This window comes from Molothrus ater, chromosome 10 (genome assembly GCF_012460135.2).
Source record: "Molothrus ater isolate BHLD 08-10-18 breed brown headed cowbird chromosome 10, BPBGC_Mater_1.1, whole genome shotgun sequence".
NCBI classification, from domain to species: Eukaryota; Metazoa; Chordata; class Aves; order Passeriformes; family Icteridae; genus Molothrus; species Molothrus ater.
In genome coordinates, this window is record NC_050487.2 from 19708581 (window position 1) to 19736527 (window position 27947).

Genomic DNA, 27947 nt, shown 5'->3' on the forward strand with positions numbered 1-27947 from the left:
CTTCTTGGGTCACCTTGGATTAATTTGTGTTTTTTTCTTTTGAATGCCTAATTTCACAGCTTTGACTGACCTTCTCTGTCCCAAACTTAGCTGCCTGTTTATTAAAGAATATGCCTAGTTTCATTTTTAGATTTAGGTTTTTGTCTTTTCAAAGGGATGGGGGTAGAGAATTCAAAGGCAGTTAACACTGGTTATGGTCTCTAAAGGATACTCATGTATATGTCAGATTAATTTTAGCAAATTTTGTTAAATCATTTGTTTTAGAGCTGAAATCTCATCTCTTGGCTTTCTTCCTATACTTTTGAACACACTGAGTTTCTTTTGAACATTTGACTTTTTGATCAAGTTTTTAGTTCTATGTAAGTTCTTAATTTTACCTAAACCTTTCAAAATTAATTTCTGTCCAAATCCACACTTTCATTGAAAACTAAATTTTCAGGATAAGATTACAGTCATTTGAGATCTACAGATCTGAAGGGCCACAGATGGTTCTATTTCTGTATGTGTGGTGGGCTTGATGTGAAGTATTTGATGGTTTTGCTGCTTCTCTGATTTGCATTTCTGCCTGCTAGTATACCACTAGGCCTTTTCAGTTAAAAAATGCTAATTAACTGTTTGTATGGACTTTTAATTTCAATAATACTCCTGGATTTGTTTTACTAACTGCAGTTTGGACTGGAAAACTTGAAGAGCACCAACCCATTCAGTCAGCTGGGGCATATGTGCAAGGAGATTTGGGCAACTCTGAAATAGTTTCTTGGATCTGAGCCTTCATAGACAAAACCAGGGTATGTTTTAAGAAGGATATTCAATTAATTACAATAGCCCCTATATTAAAGGTGAGTTCTGTCTCCAATAATAAGCCAAAAATGTTTAATATTCTGCCAGTAATCCAGGAGAAGTAGTGATTGCAGGCAGAGCCCACTTTGTGTGAGGCTGCTGAGGATTCAGAATCCCTTCTCACATGCTCCAGCCTTTTTCATTCTGAACCAGTTGTGTGAATATTTAATATGCTGTAGACGCGAGGTCATAAATGGTTTGAAACAAATTATTCATGCAACAAACTCAGACTCTTCTGCTTCCTGAATCTCTGTGAGGGGGTGGCCATTTGCTCGTGTAGAAATCCACTGAATCTTTCACACTTTTCTTTTTGGCTGTTTTTAATATTGGTGGCACGGAGTATCTCACAGAGCAAGGTGGGCCAATTATCATTCTATTGCTAAAACTCCCTTAATTCTCTTACTGAATTTGACACAGTGACAGTATCATTAAGAGCAGTCAACTTGATTTCAGCAGTTTACTGAAAGTAGTTTTTGTGGTTTGCTTGTCATGTGTGACATTTGAATAATTTACAGAATCACTTGGCATTCTTAATAATAATATTGCAATGCATTTTTGTAATGGCTGCTGCTAAAATATGTGCATTGGCAACTCTCACTGGTACCTACTCTATTCTCATCTCCCTGAAATAAAGTGTTTTATTTATTTGCAACACCTGGAGAGCTGTGAGAAGGATATTGTAAAAGTCCATCTGGACAAGTGAGCCCTGGTAACATAAATTATAGTGCTCAAAGGCCATATGCACAAACTAAAAGTGGAGGAGCTTTTGGGTATCTGGCCATATATTTTCTAAAGTTGCCTGCCTTGAAACAATAATGTTGCCAGGCTGGTTATAAATGATATGTGGTTCAGAAATGTACTTCCGGAAATTTTTCTTTTGTTGCTTCACTCAAACATTTTTTCCCACAGATGCTTTGAGTCTGCTGTTAACAAAAGATAAGCACTGACTCCTAAATTTTTGTTGATGACTTTAGGTAAGTGGAAATTTACCTACACCATAAACATTCAGATAACATCTTGTTGGTCTCTTGATGCTCGTGTTGTAAGGTCAGATCCATGCTGCTGTGCTGAATGGCAGCTGCCTTCCACAGGTTTTGGTGCTAGCAGTGTAATTCCTCTTTCTCTCTTCCTTTGCTTCTCATTCCTCAAGGTCTTCTCATTTCCTGCTTATCTGTCAGCAGAAACTGTGATGTTTGCTCCCCAACTCAATGATAACACTTTTTTTCCCTAAGAATTCTGGTTTGGATTCAAATTAACTAGTTGGGTTTTATCCCCTACGTCCACATGGTTCCATCAAACCACTTTTTTATTACATTTTTGCCTGGATTTTAGGATTTTCGCTGGGATTTGAGGGTGCTCTCTGGGTAATACTGGCAAATCTTTCTTATGAAGTGTTTGTTTTTTTCAATCCATTTCTACTCCTGTCTTTTCCTGTTTTCCAGCTGGCAAACTTTCTAAATCCTGGGTGAATACGGAAGGCAGGCTGGATGATTGTGTTTACGTGATTTTTCAAACATGGAACAATCTCAGAAATTACATTGTCAAGCTCCCTGCTCCTGTGTAGAAAGTTGCACTTCCATAAAGGTCTGTGAGGAGAAATCAGTAAAAGAAATGGAGGGTACTTCAAAACAGCCAAAGCTTTATCAATATTTAAGTCCAAATAGCAACAGCAGTAATTATCCATATACCCAGCACAGCACTTGAAAGCATGGTAACCTTGGGAATTATAAACTCTAGAAGGAAATGGACAAAGAAACCTACTGTCAGAAGGAAAGAAAACTCTTTGAATAGAAAAAAAAAATCTGAACCCTGAAATATTCTTAAGTTTCTGCTTTTAACTACAGCTGTATCTTCCTGCTACACAGAAGAGAGGGTATTTTCTTTTTCCTCTGGAAGAAAAAAATACTTTAAAAGCATCTCCTGCAGGAGCTTTTTAATTTTATAATCTGCCTAAGAATATCTTGCTTCCCGCTGTAATTTTTCAGCTGATTAGAAGCTAAGCCATGTGTTCTTACCAGCATCCAGGACTTGTATTAATGGAAATAGCAGCAGATCCTCTTGTAATGAAGGAACACAGAGGTGCAGAAATATTTTTGGGATCATTTAACTGCTTTAAGAGTCAGATAGATAAAAGTGGCAGCCAACACCAACCACCACAAAACTACCACAGCCCATAAAATCTCACATCAGCAAAATGAGTTTCTTAAACCACGTAGCATCCCAAATTTCTGTGCCAGAAGTAACATTGTCTTCATGTTTCTGTCCCCCAGAGGGTTTCATCTCCACTTTTACATTCTTGTCACTGCTCGACAGGATGTTGAATGTGGATCTGCTGCTTTGGGTATGTTTCAATATGAATGTGCCTACACTTCTCTTTGAGAATATTTCAGACTTCCTGAAGAAACTGTAAGTTCATTTTTCCTTTGTATGCTTTTCTCTTGCAATGTTCATTTTGCAGTTGGCCATTCTTTGGTGTACATTGTGTCTTTCAGTTCCTTCAGCACCTGCATCTTAACAAATGATGGTGTTAGGAATGCAAAGAAGCTTGATTTCTTACACTCTGTGTTTCAGAGATCTTTGGAGCCAAATATCTGCTGAAAGTTGAGTAGTGCTTTTAGGAGCTGTATTCATGAAGTCACTGTCCTAAACTAGGGACTTTGTATATTACCTGGACAGTAATTCTTCCCTTTGTTCTACTTCGTGTATCACCCAGGGTCCCATCTGTCTGTCTTTTACTTAGCAGCACACCCAAAAACTCAGGTCATTGTTGAACATTCAAACACGTCATCCCTAAAAAAAGCAGATAAATGATTTGTGAAATGTGTCACTTCCAAGAACCTACTTTAAGTTTTGCCAAATTTAACAAAAGATTTAGATAATAATTTTGGTTAGTGTGGGGCCTTTTTCTTTTATATCACTAACTGCTTGGTTAGATTTCTAAGAGCTTTAACAGAAAATAAAAGTCCTTTTTTACTACCTCAATGTTTGATGCCATTAAAGGGGTAAGGTTCTATGATTCCCATGCTATCCTGACTGCATACATATTCACTCAGCAAATTGGCACAGATTTCTTTACGCTTTTACTTCCCTTCTCCCTGTCCCAGTTGAGTGAGCTCTGCAGTCACTGTGCTTGCAGGTGTATCAAGACCAATAGAATGTGAATACTGTATTGCTAAGTGCAGTGTGTAAGCACATTACCTTGGCTTGCACTCTCAGCCATGGCAGTGCTGATCTCAGTGCCAGCCAGCAACCTAAATATTTGATTTTCTGAAGGGTTTTGCAGTCCAGACTGAGCTTGTTTTTTTTTTTTTTTTTTTCCCTGCAGCTATACTGCTCTCATCTATTCAGCTGAAGGCTGAGGCAGGTACACCCAGCCAGGCTTTGGTCTCAGCAGAAATTGCAGTGTAAGCAAGACAGAGCTCCAATTTACAAAATGATGTTTGTGAATCTGCAGTTTTTTCTTTGATCACTATCAGGATTTAGTCCTCAACCAGTTCCTTCCTTAGTTCACTGAAGTCCAAATGCAACAACCTCTAAACTCTCACGTTACTTACAAGAATATGTTGTTGAAAAATTCTCATTGTCCTTTGGGGGCCTTTTCCACTCATTTTCTAATACTGCTTTTGAAAGTTCTTTTTGGTGATCCTAGAACAATGATAATAAACAAGATGACATTTATCATCTTGATTTTCCCTTGAGTGTATGCCTGTTCCTTCACTGCAATCCCTTAGAACTCCTGCCTTGCTCTGCTGCTTTCTGCCAAACCAGGGCAAGTGTCATGTGAGTGCCCAGCCTCAGAGCACACCATGGCAACGTGTTTGCCACCAAAAAAGCAGGGAAATGAGCAGAGATTGTCACATTTGTGAACACTTTGCCAAAAAGAGGAGGAGAGAAGGGGATGTTGAAAAAATACAGATCTTCACTCTTTTTGTTAGCTTCTGGGCATGTCTGAAGTAATCAGAAGAAAATGAAATTTCAAGTTGGCAGTTTTCCCTTTAAAATGCTCTGTGCATTAGTGCTGAATGTGACTAGCATTGCCTTTTTTTTTTTTTTTTTAAGAGAAATATCTATTAATAGATCTCTGTAACAACAATTGCTTACTGGTTTATGCTTATGGCTTATCACAAAACTATTCAGGAGGACCTGTGGTAAAAACTGTGAAGTTTATATAATTGCAACCTAAGGCAAAGCTTTGCTTCAGGGTCTGCTACACTGTCAAACTCTGCAAGAGCTGAAAATAATGATGTAATTCCAATGACTTCTTCTGAGGGACTGTGTGAGCTTATTTGACCCAACAAGGCACTCACTTTGGCAAGCAGAATACTTTGATTCACAGCTCCTTCTGATTAAAACAGAGCTCTCACTGGTCTGTATTGTAATTATCTTTTGATCTTAGTTGTGTATTTTCAGTGGGATGTGATAATTACATTAAAATTAAATATTATACCTCCTTTTTGGTGTGTGTCATCTGCAGTTATATTTGTGCAAGTGTTTCAGTGTAATATCATGGAAAATTACCACAGTGACAGAACTGCAAACATCCCATATTATTACCTTGTGCCATGGGATTTCAAGTAAACTAGAACTCTTTACAGTCTAGGAGAGCTGCCAGTCCCCCTGAAATTACCATTTTAATTGAATTGATCATAAACACTTTGCTCTGGCTGTAATACTAGACTGAGAAGATTAAATCTATTTAGCCATAGTTTGGGGAAAGGGTGACCTTTCAGCCAGTTTTGTTATAATTGAAAGGTTTCTAGTATTTCTGACTGGAGCTTGATGCAAGGAAATGTGAAGTTAAATTGTAATATTAGATATATTACTTTTGTTCAAATATGTAGAGGTAGTCAGTAAATATATATTTATCTATTTTTCTCACTTTTATAATTGTTATCTTATTCTGAAATTATTATAATTTATTTTAAATCTACCAATTTGGAATTTTCATTAGGTCTATTGAGGAAAATCCAAATGGCTGATGCATCCACACACAAAATAAACTTATTTCTAAAGGAATATAGTGCCATGCCTTAAAATAGCAAGTATCTTCTGGCCTCAAAATTTCCACAGCCAATTCTTTTTTTTCTCTGAATTCTTTTGTCTTAGAATTGCCAGCAGCCCAAACATTGTTAGACCTTTTTGTCCTGCCTCTCCTTTCGCCGGGCTCTTTGCTGCCTGTGGTCTCTGTCAACTCCAGCACACTGGAGAGCCCAAGCTGCTCCCTTCAATCCAATTAACCCCAGACCATTACAGACATGTTTGGTGTCACACTTGCAACTTTTTATTCTTTCCTTATTTTAATGAGCAACTTGATTCCAGCATCTCCCTAATATTTCTTCTCTCAGATAATTGGTCATTACAATCTGCTTTCAAATCTTTTCCCTTTTGAAGTTTACCAATTGCAGAAAGATAAAGAATTTCTGTACCTTTTACCTGCCATTTTAATAAATTTAATCTAATAGTCTTTTGCCTGGGTGGAAAGACAGCCAAAATCGAGTTGCAGAATGTGATTCTAATACCTCTTTTCAGCATCCTTCTAGGCACAAACATACTAGAAGCTTAAGCAATTGTAAATAGAAAAAAATAATTCTTTGCTACCTCAACAGCTTTCTTAGGTGGCTTGATTTTGCAGGTATGCCTGCACACAGAAGATGCAGTGATTTGACTGTTCCACACTAGTTTTGTCATTGCTCCTTTAAATGGAAATCTTGTACTGTGTGCCTTTCTTTTTCAGGTGAAAAGATTTGTGACAGAAAATACAGCTCTTCAAAGATTTCTAGTATTGACAGAGGTGTTTGAGAGGAATAAAGCATGCACAAATTATCTGGGTTCTTCAAATTCAGGTACTGTGCTCCCCTTTCTAAATTTCCTTTCTTTCTTTCGAAATACGACGCAAGTCAGCAATTCTTCATTGGCATTGAAGCTCAGACCATAACTTGGACTGTGTGGGCATCATAATTGTGATTGATCTTGTGCTGCACCCAGCTCTCCACTCAGACTGGAATTCAGACGCATAAAGAGTAAATACAACCCTCTTTACTCAACAAAACCTAGTGCAGAGATCTGGGAAGGAGAGGAGAGAATCAGAAATGCTGATTTCATTACTCCTCAGATGTTTCTTCTGCTCTTCTGCATTAACAGCAAGAGTTTTCAGGAATGTGTGGTGACTTTATGGTTGCATGTGAGGGAAATTCTCCTTCTGGGGAACAATCCTGGGTGCACAGCTGTCAAAATGGATTGCCATCAAGGCTTTGAAAAGTAATTAAATATTATTTAATGGAATGAGCAGAGTGGAGCAGAGAGGGTTAAATGTATCTTCCAAAAAGTTATACAATATCTGGAAAAAAATTATTGGATGAGTTCCCTCTGACTGCTAATTGCATACAGTATTAAGACATCATTTTCTTTCCTTTCTCATTTGCTCTATGCTTCAAGGTAAAAGATGGAACATGGGATTATGACAAGTTCTCCTCTGGGATCTGTGTAGTGGGGCATGTCTTTGATCTTCCTTTTCTTCTGCCCTTGGAGACCAAATGGATTTTTTCACGTGGCAAATGCACAGAACCGTGGGGCTCAGAGCTGCTGTGCTGATCAGAGAGAATTTCCCTGAAAGGTCTGTGCTCTGCATTATTGAAACATTACAAAAGTATAGTGCAAGTTGTTTGGAGCTTGAATTGGACCTGGCTTTGTATCCTGTCCTGGAAGCTGTGGTCTGGTTTGGGATGAAGGATCAGATGGTCCCAAGTTTGGATGTGACTTGTGCAGAGTCATGAGACAGTTAGATTTTTTTTCCTCCCTTTTTATTTTGTATTTGCTGCCATGAACTGGTGGCTAATATGGGAGTTCCCTTTAATTTTTGTGAGCTGTGCTCTCCTGATAACAGTTATAATGTATGCTAAGGATTAAGGCTATAGTGGGCATATATTTCAAATAGATTTATATTAGAGAAGCCAATCCTGTCAATCAAGTAGTTGATAGAACAAACTGGATATTGAGAACCTCAGCTTAAAGATATGGGGGCTCCCTAAAGCTAAGTCTGTACCAGGCTGTGCTGGGTCAAAAGCACAAGAAAGCAGCACTGAGCTCTGTGCAGTGGAGATAAAATGAAAATAGAGCTCTTCTGCAGCACCATTGGTTCACTGACACTGCTGTGTGCTGGGTGCCTTGGAGCTGCTAAATCTAGCATATGTTGTGCAAGGTGTGTCAGCACCCTTGCAGAGCTCTGCCATCATGGGAGAGCTTGGAGGGTGGTGCTGAGTGAAATACAGGAACAGGAAATGTGGGAGGGAACTGGAGATGGACATGGGCCATTGTGGTCATCAACAATATAGGGCTTGTTCCACCACAAAGTGACCTGAAGGTGTACTCACTGTTTATCTTAAAGGCTTCTTGCACAATTGATTGAGTAAGGGTATATTTGGGAAAGACAGGACTTTACTTTCAGCTGAAAACTTGTTCTGTGGGATTTTCTTCATTTCCCTACTGCTTCCTTTTTTTTTATTTTTTAAACTTGGGTAAAGGAAGGAAAAATGACCCAAGGTTTTTATTAGATTTTCATTAAATGTATTACATCTGAGGAAGGAGACCTCGTATTCACTGAAACTTGTGGTGCTATCATGGTGCAAATAAACCCTACAGTATAATTTGTAACAACCAACAGATAGTAGTTTAAGTTTTTTCAGTTTGCTTCTGAAGAAGGCCCAATAATTGAACAGGATTTGTTGTAGAGAAAGCAACTACTGATGCCTCTTCTGGTCGATTTCTTTTTCATTTTCCATTTTTTTTCTCTCCACAGTTTACTTATTTTTTACCCTTCTGTTGCCTTCATTTGGAGGCTAGGAGTGGTAGTGTGTTTTTCCAAGAGAAATGGCTTTTACAATCATGAATATCAGTTTTCAATACAGTTCAGATAGGCCCTCAAATGTAAACATTTTTTCTTATGAGAGAGTGGAAAAAGCAAGTTGTTTAAAATAGCCTGTATTTTGTCTAAAAAACGGACATGAACACATGAACTATTCTGCCTTTCCTCCCAAACCCCTGATATGGATATATTAAAAAACCTCTTAGGCCAAAGAGGTTCATGGGGATACATTTGCTTTTCAATGCACATATCACTCCCTGATCCAATTATTACTGCATTTTTCAGAGGAAGAATTAATTAGCAGTTTGTCACTGTCCTTCTGACTCCTGGAGTTCCAGTAATGACTTGATTTTTATAGAACTGAGTTTATTACATGCAATAGACAAGTCTGGACAAAACAACTTATTTGGTGCAGCTTCTGAAATCTTAGTGCTATTATCAGCATCCTCACTGTGACTGCAGAGCTGACAGATTTTAGGACTTAGAACAGGATGCAGAATTCACGTTATACCTTATTCTTTGGGAAAAGGTCTTACATTTTTCTCCCACCTTCATCAATTATCATACTACCAAAAAGTATGATGGACATATTTCTGGTTAAGGAAAAATTAGCAAGCAGAAGTCCACACTTGAAGGAGAGGTAGTGTTAAAATTTAATTTTCAAATCTGACAGCTTAGTTCTGCAGGGGAGCATTCAGCTTTTCATATGTTAAGAGAAATACCACGAGGATATTTTTTTCTCTGTAGTTACACAATAGCTTTATGTATAGGTTTAGTAGTGCTTTCTCTAGTTAAATGGAGATTTTTCTCCTTTTCAGTATGTATTGGTATCTGATATTTTCCCTGAGGTCAAAAACAGTACGGTGTGCCCAGTACTTCTATTTTCCAGTCTTATTGCTGCCTCTGCAGCAAAGCTAAAAGTTCCACATGTGCAGACTTCTGCCCTCTTCCAAGCATCTTCACCTTTGAAGAGGTTCACAACTCTTCAAAATATTACATTTCCCAGGACATGAGGACTTTTGGAAGGCCCATGACGTGAGCCATCAATAGCTACTTGTCTTACCCTGCATATTGCAGTGTGTGGATGTAGTGGAGGCAGATTTCATCTGAGGTGTAGCAGTGAGTAACCTTTGAGCAGGAGAAATTCAGAGCAGAAGACCAGCTAGTCTCAAGCAAGAAGAAAATGTTCTTCACCAACCTCCCATCTTTGGGGGTTCCCTGTTCAAATTCCTCCCACCACATCTTTCTAGGCATCTAATATCATCAAACACCTTTGGGAACTGAATACCTTTGATGTTCAGATGGGAATGGAAACCTTTGTAGAAATGATACATAGAGAATAATTTATACAAGACCTTTTACTTTCCTGTTTTTGTGACTCTGACCTTGTTTTTCTAGGTATTCAGTCATAATTAAGAGTTTTCTCTTTCCAGATTGTCTATGGTTATTTGCAAAGTGTTGAAGTTTGGTCAATTGTGTGTAAATATTTCCAAAAGGAAAGACAAAAGTGTGACAGCATGAGAATGATTTTGCCACAAAGGTAAGAACTGTTTCTCACACATCTATTTCCAACTTCTAGAAAGTATCACTTGAAAAACAAGGAATTCCTTAGAAAACCTTGTGGGAAATTACTCTGATTAGTCATCTTAATATCAGACATAGGCTGCTTTGGACATTTTATACAAGAGATTCAGATCCCATTCTACTGCCTATTAAAAAATGCATCCACATTGGCTGAGTTTTCTAATGCAACTTCCTGAATGGGCATTGTGCTTAAAAGACCTTTTTCCAAAGGATTTGGAGGAATTTGTGCTTCTTTGAGGAGTCTGTTCTGCTTTTTTCTATGCTGAGCTCTGACACTGATCCACTGTCCTGGAACTGGACATTTATTTCCAAATATTCTCTTCAGTCTTTGGTATGTGCTGCATAAAAACTGTTGCAAAATGTTTGCCACCCCACAAAACATCCAGACAAATTCAGTGCATGCAAATAAATGCAAGAAATTGCAAGAAAATTAAAATAATAACCACTTTAACTTTGGCTAAATCTTTAGAGTCTAGATACAGTATTTTGTTAAGTGCTTATGTGAAGTAGTAATTTTATTGCTTCATGCAATAATCTAGGACAACAACATGTTATTTTAGTCAGTTGCTGGGTGAAAAATAGCAATACACAAATTCTGACAACTATACATTATTCCTTCATCATTTTATTAATTGTATTTATCAACAGAAGTTATGTGTGAGTTCATCTCCTGATACAATTAGCAGCATAAATTTAGAATAGTAAATAGATCTGTGGGTTACAAATTGATTCAATATGGTATATCTAAGAGAACTCACTCTGTTATGCCTCATTTAATGCAATATGTTGTGTACTTTCTGTTCATCATGAGCACAGAGTTCACTTACCTGGCACATTTCATTTTCACGTCACCTTGGCACAGCATGGCTGTGTTTCAACCAAAGCAGGACAACAGATGGTTGTGGAGGTGTGGGATTGCAATTTTCTCCATGGTAATACTCAGAACTTTTACTGCCCTAGTGCTTTCTCAGTGCTAAATATAGTGACACTCACTTGTGATTTAGTCACTTGAAGGTAAGCATGTGGGTTTTTTCCTATGCTGCACTGCATCTCAAATCTCACTGTATCTCAGGATCTGCTGCTGCTGATCCAGAAGGGCAGAGGTCTGCCTGCAGACATCACTGCTGGCTATGTGCAGGTGTCTCAGGTGCTCCACAGCTCCTAAAATCACCCTGGACCCCTACCTTCAGACAATTTAGATCCTGTCCTGGAAACACACACACACATATGCACATAGGATCTTGCTCTCACACCCTGGAGGTTTGAGTCCACACAGTTAATCTTGGAAAGTGCAGATCCAAATATTTTATTATGATTTACTCATGTCTGGAATTTATTAACTATTTTTATTAGAATTATTAATTGTTAGAAATCCCCTTCATTGCATAAAAATTTTACATTGGTTTCTAGTTTCTTGACACCAGTATGCTGCTCTTATGCATGAGAGCTTTGCATACAACAGCTCCTGGGGAAGGATAAAGGAAATCTTAAAATCTCTTTTTGCTTTTGCCTTAACAAGATTGTCAGAAATTCCTTGCACCATAGAATCTACTTGTACATGTCCTGACACCTTTTAGGGATTGTTTTTTTCAGCATCTTGTCCTGAAACTAACTTTCCAGCTCAACTACCTTAAGCTAAATTATTTTGGAGATGCTGATAAAATATAGAGAAGGGATATCCTCAAACTCACAGTTAGGAAATTAGGCATCCTTCATGTTTTGTTTCTATGGCACTGTTACAATTCTCTAGGATTCTTTGGGCCCTGGCCTGTCAGAGTATTGCTGCTTTAATAGTTGGCTTGAACTCAAAGCCCTTCCACCACCCAAGCATGGTGGGGCAAATACTACTTTAGTCTTTACAGTAGTAACCAGTTTTCACTCATTTTCTCACTGGATTTTTTACTCCAGTGGTGGCAATATTCCCAATAATTTTAATTAAAAAAATATAGATAGGGCTACTTTTCTACTTTTCTCTGTGCTCTGATTTCTAATTCTTGCAGAATAATTTCTGTTTTCTGGCTGCTTTTTTTTTTTTTTTTTTTTTTTTTTTACTGAGGAATGCAGAGGTGGATTAAGAGCTCTGTGAGAATGTGCTGCCATATATATACAATGTTGTGTAATGTGCTTTGGACAGAAGCCTTTGCAAATTCATTCTTTGTTCTTAAAGCAGGTATTAATGCATATTTTGTATGTGTTTGTGAGGCAAACCTACAGACAGCTTGTCAGTGCCAAATAAACAGTGGGAAAGGACTCTTGTACTGTCTCTCTTGTAGAGACAGTGACTGATACAAATATCAACTCCCACTGATGACACTTCCACATCTCCAGTGATGCTAATCCTTAGAGCTTGCTTTTCCATACCTCCTGCTTTTACTTATCTTGGCTTTTATGCTTGACAGGAATTTACATTTTCCATGCATTCACTCCTCATTTATTCTCATCTTTTACAGGAATGTTTAGGTTTGGGGTTTTTGTCAGGGAGAGCTTGGCTAACTGAACTTTTTGGTTTTGAAATAAAAAATAGCTCACTAGGATGATCAGATGTATGCAACTTTAAATGTTTTGAGACTGGGAAGGTTGACATGAAAAAATGTAAACTTTCTTGATGATAACTTGAAGTCATTCAGTGGTGGCTACCTAATCATTTTTTTTTGAGTGGTGTTAGAGTGAAAACAAATTATCATAGCTGTGGAGGACAGATAGCAGTAACAGTGACTCTTGTTTACATGTTGGAATCTGGCATTCCACACATCGAGTTATATCTAACCCCCTTCAGCACCTGTCAAAAGTAATATTCATCACCCTTCCATAAAGGCCTAAAGCGACTTAATCAGCTGAAGTTTCTCTCAGTTTTAGCTGCCTGCTCCTGTTTGAGGCAAGGAGAGCCTGTCTGGCTGCACAGAGGCATTGTATGTCTTCATTAAATAGATCCACAACCTCTCTGTTCACTGCCTCTCCTTTTCCATCCCATCATCTTCCTGCTCCCTCCTGACTCTCGATAAATAAAACAAGCTCAGACCAGACAAAGCTGATAAGCTGCAGCCAGCAGAGAGGGATGGAAGCTGTCTTTGGAGTCATGAACTGGGCTTCCCAGTGATGTGACAGCACTGAAGGCAGTCAGGCAGAGGAAGAGATCAAATAGTGAGCTTTTGAGTCCTCTTGCTTCCCAAATGCACAAAACAAAACTGCTGGTGTGTTACCTGGAGTAAAAGACAAGTCAAAGATAAAGACATAAAGTGAGTAATAAGGAGAGGAGGGATTGATGGACACGGCAGTAGCTCATCTTACATGTATATTTAATGCTGCTGGAAAGTGTGGATGGGAACTAATGAATTGCAGGCGTGTGTGCGCTGTGTGCCCAGTAAAAGGAACTGCTTAAATTATGCAGGACATGTCATCCTGTTGCCAAATATTTAACACCATTCCTACACAAAAGAGACAGCTCAGGGGATCCTTATTTAAACATCAGTAATCAAATCCTTCTCTTATCACGGCAAACGCTTTTGCATAATTTGTGCCTGCCACATCTAGAACTCACACACAAACCAATTCACAAAGGGGTGGCCTGGTGTTGCTTGACAAAACTTACTGCTTCAGTGACAATTTGTGCTGCTCCATAACTGTGTAAGTGAGTAAAAATAAACCTGTCTGGATCCCCATTTGCTGATTATAATTGTTGTCTGTGTCTGCATATTTTACAGTGACTTATGATCATTTCCTGTCCTGGGATTGAGAAAGAATGTCTTTACCTCAAAAAATTGCCCATTGTGACTCAAAAAGAAAAATGTTGGAAATGCAAATATTTTCCACAAGTGAAAGTCACCCCGAGCTCTCCATATCTCTTCTCAAAGTAATGCTTTCAGCAGAAACTGGCTGATCTGCCTAATGGGTACAAATTGTTCCTGCCTGAAATGAATTTTATTTAAAATTCAGTATCTTTCAAAATTTATGGTTACCGGTCTGTGGGGGTTTCTTTGCTTCTGTAAAATGCACAGAGAGAACTAACCCAGTGCAAAATGTCCTCATAAGAGTTATTACATTATTTTATCATGGGTTCATGGAATATTTTGGGTCGAAAGGGGCCTTAAAGATCATGTAGTTCCAACACCCTGCCATGGGCAGGGATAACTTCCTCTATTCCAGGTTGCTCCAAGCTCAGCCCAACCTGGCCTTGGACACATCCAGGGATGGGGTAGCCACAGGTTCTCTGGGCACTCTGTGTCTCAACACAGAGTAAAATATTTTTTCCTCATATCCCATCTCACCCTGCCCTATGTCAGTTTAAAGCTACTCCTCTTGTCTCATCATTCCATACCCTTGTCCAAAGTCCCTCTCCAGGTCTCTTGGTCCCCTTTAGGTACTGGAAGGTGATAAAAACTCTCCCCAGAGCCTTCTCTTCTTCAGGCTGAGCAGCCCCAATTCTCCCAACCTGTCTCCATGGCCGAGGTGCTCCAGCCCTCTGAGCAGCTCTGTGGCCTCCTCTGGACTCCTCAAGGACTGATGGGTCCTTGTCCTTCTTATGTTGGGGATCCCAGAAATGAACTCCAGGTGGAGCCTATCAAGAGCAAAGTAGAGAGGGAGAATCACTTTCCTCAACCTGCTTGTCATGTTTCTTATGGTGCATCCCAGGACAGGGTTGTGAACACACATTCCTGGGTCATGTTGAGCTTCTTGTCAATCAACACCCCCAAATTCTCTCCTCTGGGCTGCTCTCAGTCATTCTCCACCCAGCCTGTGCTTGTGTTTATCAGTTCTTAGTTCTCTCTTATCTTGCTCCCATTTTGATTTCCTAAGAGGTTGTAATGTGCTGACCCCTCTGTGTTTTGCCCATCTGAGTGCATTTGGGTGCTGATAACTTAATAAGCATGGGAGAAAAAAAAAAAAAAAGGAAGAACAGCAGTGAAAACCTCAGGCAGCCAGTATCTTTGATAGTAGCAGATGAAGTTTCAGTGGGAATTACAAATGAGGAGATAGAGCAGAATTTGTAATAAAGAAGCATGAGGCCATGCAAGTAACTGAACTTCCACCTACATATTTCAAACTTATTTCCTCAGTGCTTGAAATTCCATAATGTTAATGCTGACCTTTAGTATGCAGGAACATTAGGGAAAGGAAGATGTGTCTTGCTATATTGTGAAAGCACAAAATTTAAAAAAGATTTTGAGAGCATGATTAGGAACTAATTAGTATCCTCCATAAAGTCTACTGTGTGTTTGATATATGAGTTATAAGATTGGATTCCAAATTAAACCACTACAAAATTTTAATGTGCTGTTATACCATTTTGTTAAAGCCTGGAATAGAAATAACTGAGATTACAATGTGAATTTATAGGTAAAGAGTCTTGGAGTAGTTTCATGTGTCTTGAAGATTTTTATGCTTATAATTTCTGGAGAGGAAATATGTACCATAGACAAAAACAGCAACCCAAAGTCCAGAAACATTACTGGAGGCAAATCTGCCTCTGAAGTAGTAAAATCCAAATTCTCACATCTGATTTTTTTAGTAGAGAGTTTCTGGTTACTCAAAAGCACTTCATGTTGGTTGCTGATACAGAGCAGTAGAGAGAGCACATTGCTTTGTATCTTACTGAGCATTATACAATGCTTAGAGAATATATGCTATGTAAGATAAATACATAAATATAGAGAAGTCTTCTCCCAGGATGTAACCTTCTGGCTTCTGCCCATTCTGCTTTAAGGATTGCCTGGGCCAATGGCAGCACCAGCAACTTGATGAATCTGATTGTCTTCCATTAATCAGAATAATTTTTTTTGTTCTTTTCAAGATTTTCCCCTCTAGCCATTCATAACACCCTGGCATTTTAAAATTTAAAAGTTATACCAATTTTCTTTTCTATTTTGAACTTCAGGCTTCATGTCACTTTACTTTCCTAACTCAGTATTCCTGCCCTTGTCCAGATACCTCACTAGTTTTTTTTTCTGGAGGGCATATATATGTGTGTGTGTATATATATATATATATATATATGAAATGCTCTTTTTCAGCTTTGAAACAATTGGCTTTGGGTCAGTGAGTAGACCTCTTCTTTTCTGTCACTTCTCCCATCTTCTCTTTCCCACACTGTGCCTGACACATTACCCCTTCTTGTCTGATTTCTGCACCTCATTCTTCATAGCTGTTTTTCCTTCCTGTCATAATTTTCCACTTTTTGCTTTGGTCTTTTATTTTCTTCCTTTTCATTCTGTTCATTTTGACAACTGTACTCTTGCCTTACCATAATTCCTCACTGAGTTCATTTCATGTTTGATAAAGAAAAATCAAGCTTGTTAAGTCTCATTTGCCAATACATTGCCTCTAATTTTCTTCAAAAGCAGTGGCTGCTGCTGTTTCCTCCAGAACCTTCCTCTTTTATCCACCTCCTTTGCCATTCTTCCAGCCCTGCATGTTAAGGCTGGTGTTTGCACAAAACCCTAGTGAATGAGGATGTTTGGCACCTTGACTCTTGGTGCCTTGGTGACGAAGAACCAAAAAATCAATTTACTGAAGTTCCAGCTGTGTGCAGATCTGAAAAACTGTGGTTTGAGGAGTAGCCTTTCCTGCCATTACACAGCTCAGTTTTACTTGATATTTATCCAAATTCTAGCTGTAAGGCACCATCTATCGCAAAGCTGCATGGAAAGCAAGCCAGGTAGATGAGAGGAGATGTCTGAGATCCAGCAGAAGGGCTTTGAAACCAAGAAATGGGCTTTTCCAAGGACTTTTTCTTGTCCTGCATTCAGTCAAAAATTTGATCCAGTCAAACAGGACTAATTTGGATCTGCAGCTTGCAATGACAATACAGCACTAGTGGCTGTTCTCCAGTGCAAAAAACAGAGATAAATCTCCCAGTGATTTGCACATTATTTCTTAATCGAACCTGAAGTACAACCAGTGATCTCTGGAATACTTTATCATTCTTTCTTCAGGGACAGAAAGTATTACAGGATGAAGCCTGAGCTCCAACTGTGCAATAAAATAGCTTTGACTTACTGGTAATGAAGGCAGAATTAAGCCCATTCTATCTAGTGGGTGTGAAATTAAGTCGCTTGGTGTGACACTATTGCATTTTCTAGAGAGCATAACAAAAGGCCTTGTTGAGATGGACTATGAAGATACAAATGATCGATAGATGGTTTCTTGAAACCAAATAAACTGGATTTCTGTGTGAGCAATGAGCAGCACATCACAATAGCAACTGAAGTATAGCTTTTATTGGTCCTTGGCTTGAAACTAAACTGTTAATTAATATAATGTGGTGTTAAGAGGTTTGCAGAGTAGAGGTGAACAGAGAATTCTCATTTTAATCATCACATATTTTCCTTCTGCTCTTACCTTTAAGAGTGAACCTTAAATACTTCCTAGCACCTCTCCTTTCTTTTTTTTTTTTTTTGTTTAAATATTTCTATGTGGAATTAGATATAATAATTTCAGCAGCTCTACATTGGCTACTTCATTTACATGGCAAGTGAATCAGAGTGAGATTGAACTCACCTGAAACTAAAGCCAGATTGTAACAAATCTCTGCTTTTAGAATGAGGTTAAGCTGTACTGAGATATGAATTTAAGGATGTTTCCACTCTATTTTCCCCCTAAAATATTGCATTTTTCTATGTCTATACCTTGCTTCAGTGGCAAAACTCATGTAAGAACAAGCAGCATATTGTCTTCATACCAGTTTTTCTTGTAAACTCAGGAAAAAGTGATGTCAAATAGGAGGAAAATCTTTGAGAGAGCCTTGACCAGAGTGTAAAATTAACCCATACATAAACACAAAGCTCTGGGAATGAGCTGCTGATGTTGTCTGGGTTGCCTAACTACAAGCTGATATTCCTATCAGAAGGGGAGAAGATAAAGTATTTATATTTGCAGAACTCTTGCCAAAGAGAGCTTTACTCAAATGGTATAAGAACTTCCTCTCTGTTATCAGCTCTCCATGTGATACAATTATGCAGCTGGCTTTCAGAATGATTATGTGTGTGTTCAAATCTGTGTTATTTTCATTTATCTCCTGAATTCCTTCTGAGTTCTAAGTTTTTGAGTTACAGTGAGGTAATTTTCAAGCTTTCCCTCTCCTTTGCAGAATATAGAAATACTTTTTTCTCTAATGGAATTTGAGATTCTCTATTGTGAATCTACTCAGTAGATAAACCCTTAAAAGAAATAGTAGTATTAATAAGATGATGATTAAGATTTCTGCTCTTTGCAGCTTTTCTTATCCCACAAAATCAACTCCTTTTTAGCTTCAGTTGAGGATCAGTTCACATGGGATTTGCATGCAAGGTAAATTTGGGATTTTCTCCTCACATACCCTGTGGAGGAATGAAATACTTGTGTTGGAAAACACCCAAAACAAATATATGTTCCTGGAAAGACTTCTTTCCTGTAATCTCTTTCTCCTGCCATCAGACAGTGCCATAATCAATTATGAGAAATACGAATAACCTCAGGAGTGAAGTGCATGGCTAACTGAAATGGGAGGCTTGTGGGTGGTCTTCCTTCTGTCCTTACCTGGGGTCTCAGGTGAGGCAGACGCACGCTCTGGATCTTCACCTGCCTGTGCTTTCAGTGCTGGGGGCTGTAGGTTTACCCACAGATGCTCATCTGCAGCAGACCAGCAACAGCTCCCCTTAAAATGTGATTTTAAAAATCCACACAATGGATTTGCAAAATAGGGGACAGGAAATTCCATAATTTTTCTCAAAATTCCATATTTCTTCATGTCTGAGAAGTGCTCTGCTGTCCTCCCAAATGCTGTAGTGTTTTCAAACAAGACTTGCTGTAGTACTTGCTATAATAGAGCAGTCTTCTATGTAAGTGCAGGGAAATCACCTGCACTTGAAGAGAAGCTGTAAGCCATTAGAGCAAGTAAGATTGGTCATCACTGTGTCCAACAACCCTGTTTGAAGAAAAAATATAAAATTTGCATGTGGATTGGTATCTGTGGGATATTTTTGTTGTGTTCTAACAGTCAGTCATGACTCGAATAATTTTCTGCACAGGTATTTCTACCATTTGGACCAATAGGTATCTATTCCTCAGCCTGTCATACTTAGTTTTGAAATTATATATTATTGCTGACATGCCTGGGAGTATGAGCAGCAGAAGTATTACATTCTATTTAATTATGTGCATACATACAAATTGCACATTTCACCCCAAACCTGGGCATGTATCAGCCATCAGGAAAGGCAAGAAAATTTGTTTATCAAAGACAGCACTGAGGCAAAAGTGCCTGTTAAATTCAATGAGTCACTGACTTTAAAGAGTCTGCTGTGGCTGTGCCTTTCTTTAAACTTGGATATTTTTTAATCATGGATTTATTACTTCATTATGCAGGTGGTCTGAATTACTTGGGCTTTCTGAACAGTGATTAATGCTGAGAGATTTTTGAGACCTGTGATCATAACTTGCACTCTGCAATCACTTTTTTGCCAGAAAGATGACAGAAATTTTGTGCTGAGTTTCTTTGGAGCACATATTGCTCATTTAGCTAGTAATCCAATTATTTTGTATTTAAGAAACAACCCCAAAACCTCCAACTCCTAAGGTACTGTTACATAGAAGGGACATGGGTGTTTGATGGGCTCTGTATTTCCAAGTTACCAGGATGCTCTACCAAGGACACAGAGTGAAGGACTCCTGCATGTTTTGGGGCATGTTGCTAAGGAAACCTGTGTTTCTGATGAAATATGCTGGAAACAGCTGGCTTAGAGAGTGTCTCTCCACTGTCAGTGCTGCCAAAAGGGAAGCAGAAGCCCAAAATAGCTGCTTTAGAATCTTTACATATGTGTGTGTCATGGATCCCTGGTGCCCTCATGCTTGTGAGGGTTTGTGCTCTTTTGTTGGCCAAGGCCACAGCTCACGTCCTCACTGGATTTGTGCAAAATCTGTTTACAAAGAGTAAAAAGACCTGTTGTTAACAAAGAGTAAAGTTAAGAAAGAGTAAAAAGACATGTTGAATTTTGAGATAAAAAAGTTTGTAGGATTTAATTTGACCCTTCCACTTAACTCCAGATTAAATAATGGAACGACAAAATGATCTGGACTGAAAGGGAACTTAAAGATCCTTTCATTCTAACCCCTGTGCTGTGGGCAGGGATGTCTTTCACTAGACCACACTTCCAGGGATGAGACACCCACAACTTCTCTGGGCAACCTGTTCCAGTGCCTCACCACCCTCAATGTTTGCCTCAGACTCAAGCATTTGCCTCACACTTAATTTTTTGTGAATATTTCCCCCTGCTCTTGTTTTCTCATGCTGGAAGTGCTGCTCACAGTGTGTGTGTGTAATGTGAAAAACTCTGTTGAAGCTCAGTGAATTCCAACACAGTTTCCTGTGAGAGGATTAGAAGTATAAAGAATCTACTAAAAGTTCTTTGAGGTCTCTAAAGACCATGAATGCATGTGCAAAATGGATGTTCTGAGGGAAACTGCCTTCAATCACACAGGACCTCACAGCACTTATCATTGTGCTATGGCTGAAGTCTTGGGGCTGACATTCTTCTTCTAGAGTTACATAGGAAAGGTGGAAAAATAAGTCATAGCTAAGGGGTGTGTGTGTGTGTGTGTGTGTGTGTAGCAGTAGAATTCTTTCTCTAAAGCAAAAACTGTTTTTTGAGGCAGCATAGCTTCAAATCACAGCAAAGACATTTTATTATAGTACATCTGAGAACAGGACATTGAATGTTTGACATGTTTATTAAAAACCCTGAACATGGCACATTATCCATCTGCTGTGATTACTGTACAGGTAGGCAGCTGGGTCTGTGGATGTAAAAATCTGTGGATTCTGTGCAGCCCATCACTGCTGCTGCCAAAAGCCCTCAATAATTTATCTTCATGGTGAGGCTTCTACTGTACTTCAAGGTGTAGTTGGCATTTCCCTCCTTCCTGATTAAAAGGAACTGTTTGATATCTTGGCTGAACCCATTTGGTGAAGTTACTTGTGTTCTATCAGATTTGTTTTGTGTTTTGGAATATAAATTATTGTGAAGATTCATGGCTTGTGAGCTTATTTGTGCAGGGAAGCTGTACCTGACTTTCAGGACTGGAATTCAGCTGATGGCTTGAATGGTCGAACAAAGTATTTTTCTTTGGTGGACTTTAAGATTGAATGCTCCTGATTTCTAGAAATACTAAATTTCAGAATAGAAGTGCTCACTAGAAGTAATGGTTGCCTTGGCCTGTCCAGTGTTGATTCCACAAAATGTGGATAAAAGCTGAATTCACCCTGTCCCATTTCCTGCTTTATTCTGTCACACCAGATGTTTTTGGTTGGTTTATTGACTTCAGAATTTTTAGTGAAGCTCAACCCAGAACTGGAAGTGTTACATCTCAAAGGCTTTTTCTATAGTTTAGGGTTTGTTTGTGTTAAGTACTGTGTTGTTATCCTCTTACTGTGCACTAGAACTGTTTGTTGAAGTAGCAAACTAACATTGCACAAGACCTTTGCAATTGTCTTAACACCCATTGCATCCAACTGGTGTTATTCAATGCCAAAAATTCAAGGGAAAAAAATCCAAAAATTCTCAGGTTTTATGTAGCTACAGCTACAGAAGTAAAAGGTAAAAGCTGCAAGAAGATTAATGAGATTACTTATTTAGTAGTCCAGAAAGCAAAAAGTATTCCTCAGACTATCATCCATCATTTCTGTTGCCTCAGGCAAAAAGGATGCTTCAAGCTTGCTTCTAATTTTACTGAGTATATTCAGTTTCCTGTGTAGCTTAAGATCATTACTAGTTTCATTAATTCAAAATGACTAAATGTGACTAAAAAGTAAAAATCATAAAAAATTAAAACTTTGTTTTCAGCTATGGGATTGCATCTCATAGCAGTTGAACTGTCACTCAATTTTTCTGGGCTTTTTTTGGTCTTGTTCATATGCAGCTATGAAGAAAGTTGATATTTTCTTCTAATTTATATCTGCAACTTTTTTATTACCTGCAAATATTGTTACTTTTTCTTTGATCTTTCCTAGAAAAAAAGTGTTCTCCTATGATTTTCTTAATCAATATTTATTTTCATTCTTTCTTCTTTTCTGTAATTACATTCTGTAAAAAGTGAAAATATTGAAAGCAAAGTTAGGCTAAATCATAGTATCCCACGCTGCTGGTCCACAGGAGTCTTAGTTTCATATTTCTATTGGTTACAAGGCAGTAAATTAGATAGATGCTCTTTGTCACACCCAATTTTGCAGGTGAGATCCCAAGACAGTCATGCCAGTGTTGAGTAATTGCAGTCAGCGTCGTGGGAAAATGCCCTGGGAGAGTCAAGTGGAGAGCAGGGTGTGAATCACACACACGAGTTTTCCATCTCAAACCCAACCCACAGCCTGTTACAGCAGAGTAATGGAACCAAAGAGTGAAATGTTTGCTCTGGGTAGTTTTTATTTGTTGTCGTTGGTTTTTTTCACTCTCACACAAAAGTTCTGCATGCCAACAGAGTCATGGCTTGATAATTGTCTCCCTTAGCTGCCACAATACTAGTCTTTATTAAAATACTACATCAAACTCGACAGTCCTCCATTAAAGCAGAGTCTTTATTTTTTCAGAAATCCTTATAAAGTTGTCTGCCTTCCCACTAAAAATATCAAATTAAGTTCGTGACATTGCTCTAATCCAATAACAGTTATTATGTGCTCAAATAGGAAAAAGTGTTTTTACAAGTTAAATAATATAAAGCATTTGTAGATTCTTCCAGTCAATTTGAACTGAAAATTATATTGGTAAGACTCATGTTAGGAAATATGAAAGAATGAAACTACAGTCCTATCCACTGAGCTGCCTAAATATTTACTCACTGTACTTCAAAGAAATTTTTTGTTAGAAATTATGATGGAATGATTTTCACTGCAATCTCCCAAGGGTTTTAACATTAAAAGTAGAGCCTTCATCTCTTTGATGAATTACAGAAAGTGGTCCATTTTATCTGTGGAATTCTAATGCCTGTTTTTGTAAAAGTGATGAAAATAAGCTGGATGACACAAAGAGGGAAAAGCTGGGTTGGGAAACTTCCTTTTAGGTATTCAGCCAGACCATATTTCATTTGCTGGTTCTAACATGGTAGTTCAGAATTTATTTCTCTCTGCATAAGGTTTAAGAATTCTACCTACAGCTCTGGATAGCTCTTCATAACAATAGTAATACAATGAATTCCTAGTAGAATTAAAAGATCAGTTTGATAGATACTTATCTTACAAACCTTCCTTTCTGCTCCTTCAGCATGTGGAATGAGACATTTAATACTATTTAATATCAGGCTCCTAAGTGAGGACTTAGACTTTATTTAGAATTCATTCACACCTGATACAGTTAACAAGCTTCCTAGAATAATTGGGAAATTGCTTTTGTGGAATGTATAAAATGATTTAGTGGATGAGCATGTCACAAAAGAGTCTGGCTATAGAAAGCAGCCACTGTTATTGGTGCATATACAAATAATTTACTTCTCTTGGACTTATACTTGGAAAATTCTCCTGATATGGTGTATAAATTTGTGTATGTGTTTATATAGGCTTGTACAAAAAGAAAGACTGATGTATTTTTAAAGGCTGTTGCTGTTTGTGATTTATCCTCTCACTGCCTTTTGGGGACATTCCATGGAGTCCATTGGTGGACTCTTTCAAAATGGTCCCTGTATTTAATTCTACACAACAATATAACTTGCTATGTTGTCTCTCCTCATATCCAAGTATCTTTAAATGTTTTGAAAAGGAGGTCTCATTTTTTGGACAGTGCAAGCACTGTGCAGGTGTGATGAGAGATCACAGAATGGGTGGGTGGCACACAGGGTTGGCATCTGTCATGCTCATGGTACACTTTACTCTGTGCTCACCCATTAGATGCAATCTTTTTAAAAATTCACCATGCCCACAAGAAAGAAGCAGCATTATATCACAAAAAGTTAATGCCTTAGGTGGAGGAGGATGCTCTTATAACTAAAATAGTGTAGACATTGAATATGCGATATGTTATTAATAGTGTTAGGTACAATTTAACTTCTCCTTTAGCAATGAAAATCTTCAGCTTCTCGCTAGTTCTGTATAACCATAATTCTGAGGCTATAACGTGCAACGGAGATTATCTAAAATACCTCAATATGAGACCAAAGTCTGACCTGGAGTTAACTGATATTACACAGTCTATCTTCACAGATGATCTTATCTGGTTCTGGTATCCTCTTCAGGAGTAAGATTGCCACAGAATCACAGAATGACAGAATCATAGATAGGCTTGAATTGGAAGGGACCTTGTAGATAATCTCATTCCAATGCCTGTGTGTGACCGTGGTCACAGGGGTTTTCAGGATGAAGAAGAGACGAGAATGTTGACTCCATGATCAGAAGGCTTGATTTATTACTTTATGATATATGTTACATTAAGACTATACTAAAAAGAAATAGAAAGGAAAAGGTTTCTTCAGAAGCTAGCTAAGCTAAGAATAGACAAGAATGAATAACAAAGATCTGTGTCTCAGACAGAGAGCAAGAGTTAGCTTTGCTATGAGTGGTCAGGAAATCTAAACATCTACAGGAGACCAATCACGGCTCTGCCTGTTGCATTCCACAGCAGCAGATAACCATTGTTTACTTTTGGTTGCTGAAACTGCAGCTTCTCACGAGGAAAAATCCTAAGAAAGGATTTTTCATGAAAGATGTCTGGGACACCTGTGCCCCCATCCAGCCTGTTCTTGAACATTATCTGTTGTATTTACCACTCCTTGTCCTTCCAAAGTCATTGTTGCAGCTTCCTCTTTTTTTTTTCTCTTTTATTTTCAAAATTGATGGATAGGCAACTAGTGATTAATGAGAATAATTTAAACCAGCCTTCAACTATTTCCAGTAAGCATCTCTCCTTTTCTGTTTAGAGGAACACTCTGAATAAAAACCCATGTATGGGGAGCATTAAGTGGGCTTCCTCTATCACATTTACCAAATATGTGAGAAAAGCATATGGAAAAGCTTTCAAGTGTTGCTGTGCTGACAGCTGCTTGCGGGGGAGGTCAGAGCCTTTCAGCGATCTGCCACTCTCCAGTAACTGTTCAAAGAGCTGCCAAGGCTGCCCCAAGAACATCCATTTAGCAGGAAGTGTTTGTCCTCCCCTTGCTCCACTGAACTCAGTAAAAAAAACATCCTTTAATGGAATAGGAGCAGGCTGTGACCTCAATACCCAAATCAAAAATTGATCTTTTGGTGCACTTTTTTGCAGTCTGTTGCTTTAGATTCTATCTATATAAATGTACCTTCATAAAAATCTCTTCGTGTACAATTCAGACCTGAAGAGCTGAATAAGAATTGGAAGTCGGTGTGCTTTAAGATTCTGCTGGTTTGGAATACTTGTTACTGGTATGTGCAGGCTTCCACAGTGCTTTTCTGGGAGAAAACGCGAGTGCATTATTCCTTTTATTGCCTGCCCCTGTGCTCTGAGTTGTGTCATGCAGTAAGGCAGAGGGTGACACAGCCCGTGCAGTGTAGAAGCATCAAGCAATCTCATTCTGCAATTCAGGCCAAGAAGCCCTGTGGTATTTACAGCAGATGTTAACCCCCTGACCTCCTGGCCTCTCTCTGCATGAAATGGGCTGTGCTCTCTGGAGCTCTTACACCAGCTGAGGGAGCTGACTCCTCAGACAAAGGGATGGGACAAAAGGAACAATATTCAGGCAGGCTGTGCTCTGTGTGCTGCAGATCCTCACTGTGTATGGCATTGAGTTAAATTCCCTCACTGCATTCAGATGTGGAAAGGTATAAAGTGATAGCAGGCATTCGAGTGAGAGCAATACAAAGGATTAGCTATCAGAAACCTTTCAGGGCTGTTTTTGACTCCTTCGTCTTGGCTTTTGTGATTTGGCTTTTAAATCTTAATTGTGCAGGGGTGATAAGTCCAGATAAGTCTAGGTGATAATCATAGTTTTAAAAAACTGCTCTGACATAGCTTGCATGACAACCTAATCCAAAATACAGCAGTAACTCTCTGTAATCTTAATGGTAAATGTTGACTTTATCCAAGCTTACAATTACAAATCCTCATTTAGACTTAACAGAAGATTGCTACAAAGGAAAAGCTAGTGACCTTAAACTTTTGTACTCTAAGCATGTGTAAATGGCTCCTTCTATTCCAGTGTGATTTCTGTATGTGAAAAAAGCAAAACCCAATGTCTCTTTTGTTGCATTTAGTGAATGATGACTGATAGCCCTTACATGCATTATATGGCATTTCTCAGTATTGTTACAAATTGCCTCAACTTTTTTTGGTGCTATCATTGATTTCTGACTGCTTCCTTGTTAAACACTGCTGAGGGCAATCTGTCAAGGGCTTCCATGATAGTGATGGGACTTTACAGTGGTGAACTGACATAATTCTTTTAAATTTCCACCAGCTAAATATCTGTTTAGTCATTTTTAGTGCAGCAAGATCATTTCAGAGAACCATTTTTCAGCTGAGTGTGGAATTTCAACTATTTAAGGAGGACTAAACTCAAAGCACAATCAAGTTCAGTAACTACCTGTTCTTTGCACTCTTGCCTGTCCTTAAGCCTCCCCTAGAGAAGGGTAAAATGGAGATATTTGGGTTCTTGGAGAATGGGGGCAGTTAGCATTCAGTGTCTTGAAAGACTCCACATAAAGTGGCCTTTAATTCAATTAGAACATGGATATTCTGACCTAAATGTAAGGTCCATTTCTGGTTAAAAAAAAGACTAACACTTGTGCAGATGAGCCTCAAGTCCTGCTCCATGAGGTTTTGGAAGGTGTTCCATGGAATTGTATTCAGTTTTCTGCTGTCCTGTTACCTTTGACCACATGTACATCACATTCATGTGTTTTGTTTTGTTTTTACAGAGACTGGGCTTTTTGGATGTCTGTAAAATATAACCTGGAATTCTGCTGGTTTCACTGCAGAATACATTGAAAGATTTCAACTTTCTTTAGTTTCCACTGTAGGAGTTGCTGACATCTTGAAATTAGTTTTCCTAGAATGCAAAATAAAAGATTTTAAATATTAAAAAGACATAGGAAAAAATTGTTGGTAATATCAGAACAAAACTTCAGTGGGAGCTAACCTGCTATTTAAAGCTAGTGTGTCTACTTTGAATTTGCATTTTGAAAAAATGGCTTTCATTTCAAATGTTCTTATTGAAAAAATTGAACATCATTTACACTGTGGCTCACAGATATTTTTTGTGCAGAAGATTTTCAAACAAAGCATTTCAAGTTGTTTTACTGGAGACTGAAGAGCAACAGGATATGAGCCCTGGTTCCATTTAAGCCTGGAGCCTAAAGTGTCTGAATATTCCAATTTTAAGCATAGAAATGGGTAAGTGCAGGTAGACACTTCCTGCATCTCCAAGCATGAGGGATATATGACTTTGGAATTTTATTCCACAAATATGCATTCACTTAAAAGAAACTAACCTGAGCCCTTTCTCTTAGATTAAATTCTAATGAGCAGGACTGACAGGGGCATAAGAGATTTGTCTTTCCCACACAAGCCACTCTGAACCTAGGAAAAAGAATCCTTAAAATAGTTTATTATAGTAAGTTAATATCTTAATCTATTAACAGATTGTTTTATAAAGGGAAGAACACGATATTTCATAATTCTCTGACAATTTATATCTGTAGCAGAGTTTAATGAAGACAGGCATGGACACAAATGTACCATAT

At 38.3% G+C, this 27947-nt stretch overlaps 2 long non-coding RNA genes across 2 annotated transcripts; both read left to right on the forward strand.

Annotated features, from left to right (window-relative positions):
• The first annotated feature begins 677 nt into the window (after nt 1–677).
• On the forward strand, nt 678–2408 carry LOC118690327 (uncharacterized). Its single transcript, XR_004980761.1, has 3 exons — nt 678–788; nt 1750–1814; nt 2283–2408. It is a non-coding gene; the product is annotated as an uncharacterized LOC118690327 (long non-coding RNA).
• A 766-nt stretch (nt 2409–3174) lies between these two features.
• LOC118690326 (uncharacterized) lies at nt 3175–7447 on the forward strand. Its single transcript, XR_004980760.1, has 3 exons — nt 3175–3246; nt 6575–6683; nt 7276–7447. It is a non-coding gene; the product is annotated as an uncharacterized LOC118690326 (long non-coding RNA).
• The last annotated feature ends 20500 nt before the right edge of the window (nt 7448–27947 follow it).